General features: G+C 39.3%; 1 pseudogene; it reads right to left on the bottom strand.

Annotated features, from left to right (window-relative positions):
- Positions 1–2,324: 2,324 nt before the first annotated feature.
- LOC120286268 overlaps positions 2,325–15,002 on the bottom strand; it is a 69,303-nt pseudogene continuing 56,625 nt past the window's right edge.

Here is a 15,002-nt window from a genome sequence, read left to right as displayed (position 1 = left end):
GTGTTGAGCTTATAGGTTGAACAGCCTGGTCGTGAATAGTAAGGGAAGAAGACCAGATCGAAGCTTGTGTGTTTAGGAAATGATGGACGGAGAGCCTTGACCAAGAAAAAACGAAAGAGTAAAAGAAAGGAAAGAGGAAGATAGGGAAATCTGCAGAAATGCACGTTCTGGAAAAGAAGTAGTAGTAGTAATAATAATAATAAATTGCTGGTTTCAATCAGGCAGCTAAGTGTTAGGAATAAATTTAGTCGAATTTCATTTGATTTGCATTCACCTAGCTAAGGGAGTCCTCCTTGAATTCTGAAATAAATCGATATTTTTTAGATCGTGCTTTGTTTAGATAAAAATAGAAATGGATGAAAATAATAAAAATAACCAATTAAAAGAATTAATTGTCATTTTATTGCGATTACTTATAGGGGTTAGCTAGGTCGTCTTCATTATTGCAAAGCATGTGGCACTTCCGAACCGAAGCTATAAACAAGTTGGGGGAAATATATGGAGTTATATGTTGCTCCGGGTCAAATTAGTCTTCTTTCCATCGTGAAGGATCCGACCACCAGTAAAGCATTTTAGACATTTTTATCTTAGAAGCAAAGATGTTATATACATCTTATTTCCATAAAGGGTAATGTCCGCCTCCACAATCTTTTATGAGAACTTTCTTTAGACTTGTATGCCCCTCTTTTTATTTAGCAATACTATGTTCATTTTTCAATTTTGTTCTGTAATTGAGGGCACCGAATGCTATGCTGCTTTGCTCTACGGGCGCATCCCTTCATACCGTCAACTGCCACTTCTCGGCAGAGGCTGCACCGGTGGGGAGCCCGTCGGCTGCCTCCGCCTCCACCTCGGGAATGGCGTCGAAGAGAAAAGGCGGAGACACGCTCGGGAAGAGGCTGCTGAGCCTGGTGTACGTGAAGCACAGTGCGGGTGGTGACGATTCGCAAGTGGAGAGAGGAAGGAGGCGTCGTGCGCAAGTACAGGCGCCATGAGCAAGCCCTCAAGGTTCTCCTCTCTCTGTGTTGAACTTATTTGCACACGAGCAATTCTCGTACTTTTGCGTGATTCGCCGTATACAAGTTCAAATGCTTTTATATAAGTGAAGAGTCTCTTTGGTGAAATGGACACCATTGAGAAGGCAAAGCTATGAAAGGAAAGCTCTATTAGTTCGAAAGTAGATAGGAGCTAAGCAAGTGACTGATATTGAGTAATTTTCTCGACGTGGTGGTTAAATTAATCTAGCGTATCCCATATTCATATCTCTAGTTTGCAAACCCATCTTACTCGGGTTTCTATCTGGCCCATAATATGTTAATGACGACTTCTAATTAAATCTTGAATGCATAATTAATTGAGGAGACCAAGCACGGTAATTGTGCAATCAGAATGATGCCCACGACCTACTGAACAATAGATTTACTTAGATTTACTATTGATGTAAACAGCTTATACAATAGACAGCGCAATTGAACTTATCTTAAGCAAACTTTTTATATTAAATTAGTGGGTTAACTCTGTTGTTCTTTTTTTCACTTAACAGAGATGGACATTAGTCATCTTGATCAAAGGAAAAGACGCAGGGATATTAGGCATTCCACATACTCACTGGCGTGGATTTGATTCTAGTTGTGGCGATGAACCATTCCTAAATATTTCCTCAGTCAAGAAAGACCTTCAAATAAACAATGAACGCATATACATCTCTTTGACAATCAACAAAGACTCGAGGAAGCAATCCTCAACGCATATATACCCCAAAACACCCGCTTCAAATAGACCAGATTACTTTTAAAAACGCAGATAAATTCATCACCGGGAGTTGATCAAGTTCTTACACATAATTCTAGTTTCACGAAATGCCTAATAGATATAGCCATCAATACATGAGAGGTTTGGAGCCGCAGCATTCATGTTGACTTAATCAGTACCTCCGACAGAATCCGAATCAAGTAATGATATGCCTGCTCAAGGGGACGACACAAACATATGAGTTCAATAACAGAATCTGGCAACGAGTGGAACTTGTGAATGAAATGGAGATGTAAACTTGAGTTGATTGATCAGAGGCAACAATGTTTTAGATTCATGAGCTATATATGTGATTTTTTTTTTTTTCTGATAAAGAAACTCGATGGACAATAATAAGTGAGTCACAGCAACTATCACATGCGAGTCAAATATATCTATGTATTAATGTGTGTATGCTGATGTACTCACAGATAACATGTGCATCCTCTTCATAATGAAGATGAGAGGTGCTCATTTTGTTATTGAGTTACTTATTTTAGCACCAAAAACATTTGCGCCAAATTTCTGATATTTTATGAATGCCAGAACACTGACGGCGATCGGGAAAAGAGCCAACAGACTCCTTGTCTAGAAAGTGCAAATTCTGTCCATGTCAAGGGCCTCATGACTTGGAACAGTGCCTTCTGGAACTGCTCACTGAAGTTCTCTAGTGATCCAGTGTTGTCAATTACTATGTCTGCCTTAGGCCTTCTCAAATCCAACGGCATCTGAGAATTTAACCTATTCCCAGCTTCTTCCCTGTTTGTTCCGTCTCTTGCTACAAGCCATCAAAACCGAGTTCTTGGATCAACCACAATGGGCTTTGTCCACTTATCCATCTCTGCCTCAAAGCTTTCGTTTCCGGTATGTCTATTGACAATTGGCGGACCATTATAACATAGACTCACATACTTCAATGCGGGTAACAGCAGAAATAGGATGTTTCAGTGCTAACTTGAGCTGCTTCAATTACAGCTTCAAAACTAATATATGGGCAGCATCTGGAATCTAATTACGCATTGCTTTTTAAATTTCCATGGAAGATATCTTCAATTTGTTCAGTATATTTACAAATTACTTCAAATACCCAAAATCCAAGCAATGTCAGGAAACCTTTTGGCTCTTGTCATGACCTAAAATTTCTAAAGTGGTCGGAAAGAGAACGAGTTTAGGGGTATTGCCCAAAAGACGAGCCAAACGGTCCATTGATTTAGGCGCGGGTTCTCTCACGTCCATACCTCGCACGAAGTTGGGACATTTCATTTTGAAAATTCTTAACACAATTTCTAGGTGAGTTGGAGAGTTGCCATTAGCCTATTGAAATCGATTGTAAATCAATCGAGAAGTGAGAGCATCAGCTTGATTCCTACACAACCAATGATCTTGAGGTTGGGGACTTGATCATGTTAACATTTCTATTAGCACCATTTTGATACCACTAACTTGAAAGTGCGTTATCTAAGTGGTCACTCATTGTTTGTTACCATTCATGATCATAAAGGTCTTGAAGCCACAAGGTGATCATGCAAATGTTTTTGCAAGGGAGTTCATTGTCTTATAATGCTAATCCTATCCTAGTCTAGGAAAGCAATTGACAATCAATGTTTTGAAGTGCATTGCGGGAATTTAAACACCTAATATATTGAAGTACATATGTCTTAGTGCATAAATGTAAACCCAATACAAGTTAGGCAAAAAATAGAAATAACCATGCTAGACATGGTCCCCTATGAGTTGAATTCATATTGAGTTCAATTGCTTGTCCAAAAGATTAACCTTTTAAGCCTAACCTAAATCAAAAGTATTTACTAAAAACCCCTCAATTAAAGGTTATGCAAACTATATAAAACTAAAGCTACATCTAGCTTTGAAAAAAAACAAACTAATTAAGGCCTCTTTCTAAACTATTTTCTGATTTTTTTCTTAATCATTTTCGATTTTTTTAATATGTTAATATTATTTTATTATTTCTAATTCAGAAAATCGGGACCCAGGCCAGGCTCTTGAACACAGCCTCAACTGATCGGGCTCCTGCGTTGAGCCCCGTCCACATAAGGCCAAAAGAGGTTCCATTAGTTTGACTGGTGGTTGATTTTTTCTTCTTTTTTTCTTTACCTTTTTTGTGATTTGAGGACTAAGAATATCCCAGTTCATCAACTTGAAAAATGGCAGAAGTCTTTTCACGAGTCTTTTAATTTCGGCCTTTTTGTGGAAAAAATATGAGATGTCACTTTTGAGGACCAACTATGCGATTGTAACTGCACATGAACCATCAATAAAGGTGTGCATGAGAAGATGACTAAATTTGTACCTTGTGGATGTGTGACCATTTCTTTCCCTTTTGGAAAAAAGAAAATGATTATTTGCTTATAACTCCTTACATTAAATTTTTTATTTTAGAAAAACAAAAAGCCAAGAGGACTAGACAATAAGTTGAAGTTGTACAACATCTACATCAAGACATATATATATAGTATGTTACTCTTAATTGTCACTTGGCCAGTACCTGAATTCTCATGTTGATTGTAGATTCGTTTGTAAAAAGCTATGGAAATAATGAACCATCAAGGAGTCAAACGGGCTTGTTATTTACGCTCAAGATATCTAACCTTTTTGCTTGTTTATCTCGAGTCGAATTTCATATGCAAATTAAATTTGCCCCTTTGATCTAATTGGAGGTAGGTTATTTGAGACTACAACCGAAGAATTAATAAAGAATTAATTGGAGTGGTTAATAAGAAGCCCCACAATTAATTGGAGTGGTTAATAAAGAAATCTAACTTTTTCACTTGTTTATATTAGGTGATGTGATATTTCGAGTCAAATTTCGTATGCAAATTAAATTTGCCCCTTTCTTCTAATTGGAGGTAGGTTATTTGAGACTACAACTGAAGAATTAATAAAGAATTAATTGGAGTGGTTAATAAGGAGCCCCAGAATTAGTTGGAGTGGTTAATAAAGATATCTAACTTTTTCACTAGTTTATATCAAGTGATATCTCGAGTCAAATTTCATATGCAAATTAAATTTGCCCCTTTGATCTAATTAGAGGTAGGTTATTTGAGACTACAACTGAAGAATTAATAAAGAATTTATTGGAGTGGCTAATAAGGAGCCTTGGAATTAACTGGAGTGGTTAATATAGATATCTAACTTTCTCACTAGTTTATATCAGGTAATATCACGAGTCAAACTTCGTATGCAAATTAAATTTGCCCCTTTGATCAAATTGGAGGTAGGTTATTTGAGACAACAACTGAAGAATTAATAAAGAAGTAATTGGAGTGGCTAATAAGAAGCCCCATAATTCCTATCCTCAAAAATTGCTCCCCATAAAAGCTATGGCATCACAATCTCCTTCGGCTCTATTTGATCTATTATGTGCTGATGGTCAAAGAACGAATAGCAAAAAAAAAAAAAAAAAAAAAAAAAAAAATCCCGAGAATCAAGAAAAACACATAAAAATCATAGAGACAAGCATTTGATGGAGGATTGTTCTTTCACTGGATATTGAACAAAATAAAATGGAACAAATCAAGTTGCAATGTCTAAAATATAAATGCTCCCAGCGGAATACAATAATTTTTTTTTTAATAATATCTGGAACGAAGGAACAATTAACAAAGTGCGAAGCAAATGTTGCTCCTTTCCAAGCAGGGCCAAAGCATCTTTGCAACCACTTGCTTCTCTGCATATGTACTCCAATTTTTACTCCAGCAGCTCCACAAGCAAGTTCCTCCATTCATCCAAAAGAGGTTCCATCAGTTTGAACCGGTGGTTGATTTTTTTCTTCTTCTTTCTTTACCTTTTTTTTTATTTGAGGACTAGGAATATCCTAGTTCATCAACTTAAAAAACGGGAAGAAGTCTTGTCACGGGTCTTTTAATTTTGGCCTTTTTGTGGGAAAAATGTGAGATGTCACTTTTGAGGACCAACTATAGCTATATAGCTTTTGGTTAAAGTTCAATATATCTCTTACCTTTACAAAAAAAAAAAAAAAATGTTTCTCTTTGTATACAAGTGATGGTGTGAACTCCCTCTTCATTTAGTAAGATCAAATCCTTGGAATTAGGATTGCAAATATGTCCATTAATGCACCATCAAGAAGGACAAACCTTCGACATCTTCTAAAGCATACAAGCAATGAAATGATTTTTTCCGTCAATCCACATCCTAAGACTTTGGCCATGTATAGCACAAGTCTAAAGGATATTTAATTTCTGTTGTGACTCTTTCTTCAATCAAAGTCAAGTGTCTTTTCAGATGGTTATAGTGCTTGAATGGCCAATGAAATTTCCACGATTGAATTGCTTCTCACCATCTATAAAAGCTTCTCTACCGAAAACCAACTCTACCAAAAAGCAGAATAACGAAACAAAAATATGGCACCCTCATTGTTCTTCATGTTTTGTACATGGATTGTCCTTCTCATGTTGATTTGTACTCCACTTGCTAAGCCACTATGCCGTTCGGATGAGAGCTCGGCCCTAATGGAATTTAAGCAAAGTTTCAAAATCAACAGAACAACTCTTCTATGTGTTAACCCAAAGTTTGAATCATGGTCACTCGACGGACATGGAGATTGCTGCTCATGGGATGGCGTCAAGTATGATGAGGCCACTGGTCATGTGACAGGCCTAGACCTTAGCCACGGCTATCTCTTTGGTACTTTATCTTCAGACACTAGCCTCTTTCACTTACTCCACTTGGAATCGCTTAATCTTGCTTCGAATCACTTCAACTCTTCCTCAATCCCATATGGTTTCAGCAATCTTTCTCAGTTACATTACCTTAATCTCTCTGGCTCATACTTAACGGGAAATGTCCCTTCAGATATCTCACGGCTCCCCAGATTAGTTTCTCTTGATTTGAAATCGGGGTGGGATCGTGAGCTGTCTCCTAATCTTTATTATAGGAATATTCTTAAGATGCCTAACATAGAACACTTTATTCAAAACTTAAATATGCTTAAAGAACTTGATCTCTCTTATATAAACATGTCATCACCATTCTCTCATGTACTTGTAAACTTCTCCTCTTTGAAGTCGCTTAAACTTGAAGAATGTGAATTCCATGGAGAATTTCCTACAAGGATCTTTCAATTACCAAACCTGAAAGCCCTTGACATTAGCAGAAATTACTACCTTTCTAGTTTTATTCCCGACTTAGATTGGGGTAATCCCCTCAAATTCTTGTCTCTTGGGGGAACGAATTTTTCTGAGGAAATACCCATTTCGATCGGAAACCTTGTTTTCTTGAATGAATTATCAATTGATGATTGTAATTTCTCAGGTTTACTTCTCACTTCAATGGGCAATCTTTCTCAGCTTGCTCATTTAGATTTATCATATAATAAATTTCATGGTCAAATCCCTGCTTTCTTTGCCAATCTTACTGATCTATCATATCTAGATCTTAGTGGCAATAATTTTAGTGGTGGTATTGGGCATTGGTTTGTCAACTTGGCAAAACTCACCGATTTGAACCTTGCAGGTAATAGTTCATCTAATCTCAATGTTCTTTAACAAGAAAAAAAAATGAAATGTTGAGATTCAATCGATAGCCAAACTCACCGTCCTTGTATTTTTTAGATTTGGCAGATTGTCAGTTAAGCGGTCCTATTACATATTCATTCAAGAACTTGACTTAGTTGGTTTTGCTTCGACTTTATTACAACAATTTGCAAGGTAAAATTCCATGCTCAATATGGCAACTCAAGGATCTTGAATTTCTTGATCTTTCTTGGAATAATTTGAGTGGCACTGTGGATTTACACAAACTCAAGAAATTGAGAATGTTAAATTTGTCCTTCAACAGCATATCTTTTGCAAGCAAGGCCGAAATCAATGCCACCCTTCCAAAACTTTCCTATTTACATTAGATTCATGCAACTTACATGAATTCCCCAAGTTTTTAGCCAACCTAGGCAGAGTAAAGGAGATATATCTTTCACACAATAATATCAAAGGGAGTGTTCCTATGTGGATGTGGAATGGTAGCAGAGAATCCTTGCTCTCTATGGATCTTTCCCACAATTTTCTGATGGGCTTTGACAATAATCAGATCAATCTACCACTACCCGAGTTGACCTATCTTGACATTAGTTCTAACCAGCTCAAAATAGACATCCCTAGTCCTCCTCCATTAGTATATTACTATAATATCTCCCACAACTTCCTCATCGGAGAAATTCAATCTATTTGTAGTGGCGGATCCCTCGTCTTTCGGATTTGTCCAACAATAGTTTGAATGGCACAATTCCTTCATGTGTGGGAAATATGGATTATTTGTCATTTCTAAATCTTAGGAAAAATAAACTTGTGGGCATGATTCCTCGTGCTTACCCAAAAAGCTGTATGTTGGAGATTATAGACTTCTCAGAGAATCAATTACAAGGGCCGATTCCAAGATCTTTGGTGAATTGTACAAAGCTAGAGTATTTGAACCTTGCTCACAATCAAATTCTCGATGGGTTCCCTTTTTGGCTATCAGAGTTGACCGATTTGAAAGTTGTTATCTTGAAATCCAATAAGTTCTATGGTCCAATTGAAGCATATCGAAGCCAATTTAACTTCAGCTCTTTGCATATCATAGACCTTTCATATAATAGTTTCAGTGGCAAACTTCCTTGCAAGTTGTTGCAAAGTTTCCATGCAATGGAAGTGATAACTAGGCAAGAATGGTTGGAATATGTATGCAACGGTTGGAATATATGCAAACTTCAGTACCTCTATATCTATCCAGAAATGTAAGGCATGATTTTGACATGAAATTGATGAATAAAGGTGTAGAAAGGGAATACTCAAAGGTTCCATTTGCACTTATGCAAATTGAATTCTCCAATAACAAATTCGAAGGACAAATACCCGATATCATTGGAGATTTAAAGTCACTTATTTTTCTTAACCTTTCAAGCAACATTCTAATCGGTTCCATCCCGCCATCCTTAGCAAATTTGACATTGCTAGAATCTCTAGATCTTTCTTGAAATAAGCTCTCTGGAGAGATCCCTCAAAAGCTAGCTCAGCTTACATTTCTTTCATATTTCAATGTCTCTGATAATCAATTGTTGGGACCAATACCGCAAGGGAGTCAGTTCAACACATTCTCAATCGATTCATTTGCCATGAATGAGGGGTTATGTGGAAGTCCTTTGCCAAAAAAAATGCACAAATGTTGGGGATAACTTATCATTACCACCATCTCCCCACGAAAAATTTGGTGAAGAGTCCCTGTACAACTCAGAGTGGAAATTTGTGCTAATTGGCATTGGAGTTGGGTTTTTTATCGGCATTGTGCTAGGAAACTTGATGTGACATCCAGAATTTTCAGTATTGTTTTCTATTAAATTAATCGAGCATTTCATTGACGTGTCTATAGGGTTGTTCTCAGAACTAATCACTCTCGAGATAACTAGACTAGCCGGGTATGCCATTAAAGAATATTAAGGCAATAGACTTGAGAATTCGACCAGGAAGCGGCTTCTCGACCGTGTTCATCTTTAGAGGTCATTCTTGCGCACGTTAAAGATCGAATTGAGATCAAAGATAGGTCGGTTCGCGAGATGTGTGGCCGATCGTGGGTGACTCCACTAAATTGGAAAATTCTTGTCGAACGGCACTAATTTGATTTTCTATCGTTTTGGTACCCTATGTTGGTAGTCAAGCCCTCGAGATTTTCACGACAATTGAGAGTCGCCAATGTGTCGAGTGGGTTCATTGTGGCTCAAAGAAAATCGACCACGAGTCAATTGCCCTAAAAAAATTCTGAAAACTACCCGGTAGTCTAGGTCACACTAAAAGCACGCCGGAGTGAAATTAACCGTCGATTTGAGTCAGATTTCAGAAATCGAAAATTCAGTGATGTCACAAGCTATTTTAGGAACGTCAACTCAGTCTCAGAAGATTTTTCGGAGGTCCCGAGATTTTTACGGAAATTGGGTTCGGACGTCGTGGAAATTTGGCCGAAGTTCAGATTGGCTAAATTAATGGGAAATTTGACTTTTGGGTTGAGCCTGTGTGTGTCGGAGATTTATAGAAAATTTCTTGGGATTTTTCTACATCGAAATTGGACCTCAATTTGGGAATTTATTTGAGAAATTGAAGTTCAAATGGTGAAATTCGTATCATCCCCTCACTTGATAAGAATATCGACTAGGTTATGGGAGTCATTTGGATGGTTTGGTGATAGCCAAGTGTTTTTACTTGGCCAAGAGTGATTCTTGGAGGAGATTCTTACAAAATATCAAGCCAAGGCCCCGCCTCTTCCTCATCCTCTTCCCCAAGCTGCCGTGAGTTGCTTCTCTTCCCTTCCATCATTCCCATTCCATGCGACAGCCTCCTTCCTACCCTTCTTTACCGCTGCTTGAAGACCGAGAGTCAAGCAAAGAAGAAGCGAGCGCCGTTTCACCAAAGCCTCTCTCTCTTGCGGCCGTTCCACCGATTCCTTTGCTGCAGCTCCTGGTGCCAACACCCCAACCGGTCGGCCACCACCCTATCCACTGAACGTTTCATCCCCTGGCTTCAAGCTGCCACGTTGAAGTCCCATTTGCTGAGTTTCTCCAGCAACAAGCTTCGGTTTGTTGACCGAAGACCCCGCAGCAGCTCTCTCCATCTCTGCCACGATTTCTTCTTGCAGCTATTGCCACGTCCCATCTACTCGACCATCACCGAAGCCTTGGTGTTGACTCCATCAACGAAGACCACCCATCTTCGTGTCTTCTCTCTCTCGCGGCCAACAAAGCTGAAGCCGCGCGCATCCATCACCTGCGGAGCTCAACCGATTCTTCTCCATAGGTTCACAAGCCGCTGCCACCTGCCCTTCTTCGGTCAACATTGCATCCACCGAAGACCCTGATCTCACGTCCGCAACTCCATATGCGGCCAGCAAATTCCACCGAAGGAATCCCAGAACCCCAGCGAAGCAACAGCATCATCGAAGCCGTGAGTCCACGGTCTTCAGCCGCATGAGCAACCGAAAGTCCATCCCCTGTCCGCGTGATTTCTCTTCTTCACCCATAGAACAGTCGGCCCAAGCTTGCAGTCTTTGAGCCCATCAGTCCAGCAGTTCTTCAGCCAATTTAATTCAAGTTGCAGCCCAGTAATTTGAGGCCCAATTCAGCAGAATTTTATTGAGGCCCATCTCCTGCAGTCTTCAAGCCCATTTCAGCAGGCCCAATTCAACTTGGGTCTAGCCCAAAAGCAGGAACAAATCTCAGTTGGGCTGAGATTTGTTGGGGCCAAGCCTAAGGCCCGGTCCAAGTCCACCGGTGTTGTCGAAAGCCCGATTTCGGCCGCCGTCGCGGTGACTCGGTCCCCGCTTTTGATCAAGTGAGTTTTACTCACTAATGCTTTATTAGTTTGCTAATTATGCCTTAGGGTTGGTTAGATTTAATTACATGTACTTAGGTGGTTAGATTAGGTTAGAATAATTAATTTAGTGACTTAATGATGCATGTTAGGTGGTTAGACCTAGCTATTAGCAAGTAGAAATGTTTGGTTATTTATTGAATGTATCTCTGGATTTTTCCCCACCCGTTTCGGGCTCCAATAAGGCAATATGGGCCTAAATTGGATTTTTAATGTTTATTTATTTATTTTCGAAATTTATTTATTTAATTAATTATTTTTCCGGAAATTCAACCGGGATAGCCGGTGACCGGAATTTCGTGGTGATTGTCGTGGTGTAGCCTGTTTATTTATTTGAGCTCTACGTTGTGTGGAATTGAATTAATTGTGAAATTTGAGGATTTGTCCTAAATTGTTTGTTATTGAATATTTGATTTATGGATGGCTGAGTATGGATATATAGCACCGGTGCTTTGATGGGCTATATAGCAGGGAGAATGGTGAGAGCTAACTGAGAACATTATTGGTTGAGACCAATCAGGTACGATATTATTGGACATACGTGGTTCGGTGATTGGGAGTATCACTAGCGAAAACGGCGCCTTAAAGAACGCACGTAAATGACTTATAGACAAACGTGGTTCGGTGGTTATGGGAATATCACTGGTGAAAATGGCGCCTTAAAGAACTCACGATGTTGTCTATAGCGGATATCACCTTGGCGAAAATGGCGCCCTAGAAAAGACACGTGGTTCGGTGATCAAGGTTATCACTGGTGAAAACGGCGCCTTAAAGAACGCACGGTGTCGGTGATCGGTATGTCATTGGCGAAAACGACGCCCGAGAAACACATGTGATTTGGTGAATGAGTACACCACTGGGAATTCATGGTATGAGTGGGATGACCTAGAGAGGGTCTAATTAACATGTAATCGACTTAGTTGATTGGCCAGTGCTTGATCGGATGTCGTGAATTGTTTGAATATCTATGTTTAACCTTGAATTGCAGGTTGGAACTGAGGCTAAGGTAAGTCCTCTGACTCGGGTTGTGCTTAGGCAACCGTATGGCGTATTAGTTTATTAATCGAGTCTTAGTGGGTAGGACTCACTGAGACGTGGTCTCATTGGTTATTGAATAACCATTTGGCACTCGAGGAAAAGCTGAGGAGGAAGAACCTGAAGGGGAGAAAGTATTTTGAAGTAGAAAATGATCCAGAGAGGGATCTTGAATATAACCCAGATGTGGATTGAGATCCCATCCCTTTTGTGAACCTTGTTTTAGTGTAGATAGGTGTGAGACTTTTATGCTGTAAATAGTATTGTAAATATACTATGAGTGGTGATGTTAATGAAAGTGTGGTTGTGAATTTCAATATGAAAAATATGGCCTACTTTCCTATCCCATTGTTTTATTGTCTGGGGATTTATAACTGCTTCCGCATGTGCTTAATAAATAGAAAGGGTCGACGATACATAGTCCTGGGATATCGCATTATAAAATCGACCAAGTAGAAGGATGTGCGCGCGTCCGAGGATCGGGGCGTGACACTTGATCATTGATGAGAAGAGCATGTGGTTCTTGCACTACTCCAAGAGAATGGCAAAAGGATGGAAAAGATTGGGAAGGCATTGAAAAATAAAGAGTTGTGCATGTAGTCGGATACTTATGCAACACTATCATAAATGTAACCCTTTGTGTGTGTGTGTGTGTTTTTTTTTTTTTCTTTTGGGAAACAACTCTTTTCCTCTTGTCGTACTATCATTTAGTTGAATTTAAAAATCGTCTCTTTTTTCTATTTTAGAATTATATGGTTTGTCTTTTCTCACGCTCTTTACCTTCATATGTTTGAAAGAACTTAATGTTAAAAAACCTGAATTTTTGCCGGCAAAATTAAGCATATAGTTTTGCAAAAAAAAACTAAGAAATAAATAATGGTAAAAAAAAAAGACGAAAGTCCTTAGGTTCGACCCTATACAGTCCAATACGCCCATCACTTGCGAGGCCCAATCGGGGCAGCCCAGGTCTGATTGATGTGAATTGAGCCCACAGGACTTCATAGACAAGCCCGGCCTCTTTCCTTCTTTGCTTCTTCTTCTTCTTCTTCTTCTTCTTCTCTGTTTCGTCTCCAAAGCTCAGACGCGCACGTGATGGAGGAGAGGAGCGAAGCAGTTGGAGAAAGAAATGAGCACACGCGCGAAGCAAAGCAATACACGATGGCCATTTTTCCCTCTGGATTTTCTCTCCATCGCCATCAATCCACCGTCCACCACCTCCACTCACTGTTGGCCATCCCAGCTGCTCGAGCTCATTCACAGAAGAAACAGAGCACCCGCACCAGAGAACAGAGATCGCCAAAAACCACCGAGAATGAATTGATACGAGCTCCTCTAATCTATTTTCTCTCACTTATATGTTTCCTTCATTGATTTCGGGCCACCAGTCGACACCGTTTGCCATTCCCGAATCGTCTGGTTCTGTTCTAGTCCCTTTTGAGGCCGAGATATCCGAAGAGTTCGAGTCTTTCTTTGAAGCTTATTCGCCGGGGCCAATCATCCGAGTCAACGGGTCTAAGAACTTGGTTATCCGTTCTATCACCATTGGTGGCCAGAGGCTGCATCTCCAACGTATGTACATCATTCTCTGTTTTAGTAAGCTGAGTGCGAACGTTGTAATTTAAGCTCGAGTGAAAATCCAGTCCCGATTAGGGATAAAATAGGCAAAATTTAATGTCACTGAAATCCTCTGGATCGGAATCGATATTTCGATGATGCTTCTGTGCTCTGTGTTTGAACCGATCATTAATTGTCCGTGAACCGAGTGAGATCGCATATATATTCGAGAGGCTGTCTTTCTGAAATTGAATGCTTATACGTTTATCTCATACTCAGATCGTGATATGTGCATATAATTCGCTAGTCTTGCTTCTGCTTCCTTTGATTTTAAGTCATGGCCGCGACTTCCAAAAGTGACTGTGTTGCTTCGTTTTCTCTGTGTTCCATATGGCCCCTGAGCATTCTGGTTGGGTGTATGTGTGGTAGCCAGTGGACGTTTGTATGGATTCAAGTGGTGACTGGAGTTGATCATTGGTGGAGCAAGACATGTTTAGCCCCCTGTATGAAGCTTGTAAATATCGTTCTCAGGCAAAATGCTCTCGTGCTTTGGTTGCTTAAGGTGAAGAATGGACATCAATGGTGAGTGTTGGGTTTATAGGTTGAACAGCTTGGTCGTGAATAATAAGGGAAGAAGACCAGATCAAAGCTTGTGTGTTTAGGAAATAATGGAGGGAGAGCCTTGACCAAGAAAAAACGATAGAGTAAAAGAAAGGAAAGAGGAAGATCGGGAAATCTACAGGAATGCATGTTCTGGAAACGAAGGAATAATAATAATAATAATAATAATAATAATAATAATAATAATAATAATAAGTTGCTGGTTTCAATCGGGCAGCTAACGTTAGGAATAAATTTAGTTGAATTTCATTTGATTTGTATTCACCTAACTAAGGGAGTCCTCCTTGAATTCTGAAATGAATCGATTTTTTTTAGGTTGTGTTTTGTTTAGATAAAAATAGAAATGGATAAAAATAATAAAAATAACCAATTAAAAAAATTCTTTGCCGTTTTAATTGCGATTACTTTTAGGGGTTAGCTAGGTCATCTTCATTATTGCAAAGCATGTGGCACTTCCGAACACAAGCTGCAAACAAGTTGGGAGAAATATGTGGAGTTATATATTGCTCCGGGTCAAACTCGTCTTCTTTCCATTGCGTAGGATCCGACCACCGGTGAAGCATTTCAGACATTTTTATCTTAGAAGCAAAGACGTTATATAAATCTTCTTTCCATAAAGGGTAATGTCTGCCT

This window comes from Eucalyptus grandis, chromosome 5, assembly GCF_016545825.1.
Source record: "Eucalyptus grandis isolate ANBG69807.140 chromosome 5, ASM1654582v1, whole genome shotgun sequence".
Classification (NCBI taxonomy): Eukaryota; Viridiplantae; Streptophyta; class Magnoliopsida; order Myrtales; family Myrtaceae; genus Eucalyptus; species Eucalyptus grandis.
Note: the sequence above shows the minus strand (reverse complement) of the source record. Positions and strands in the feature narration are given on the sequence as shown.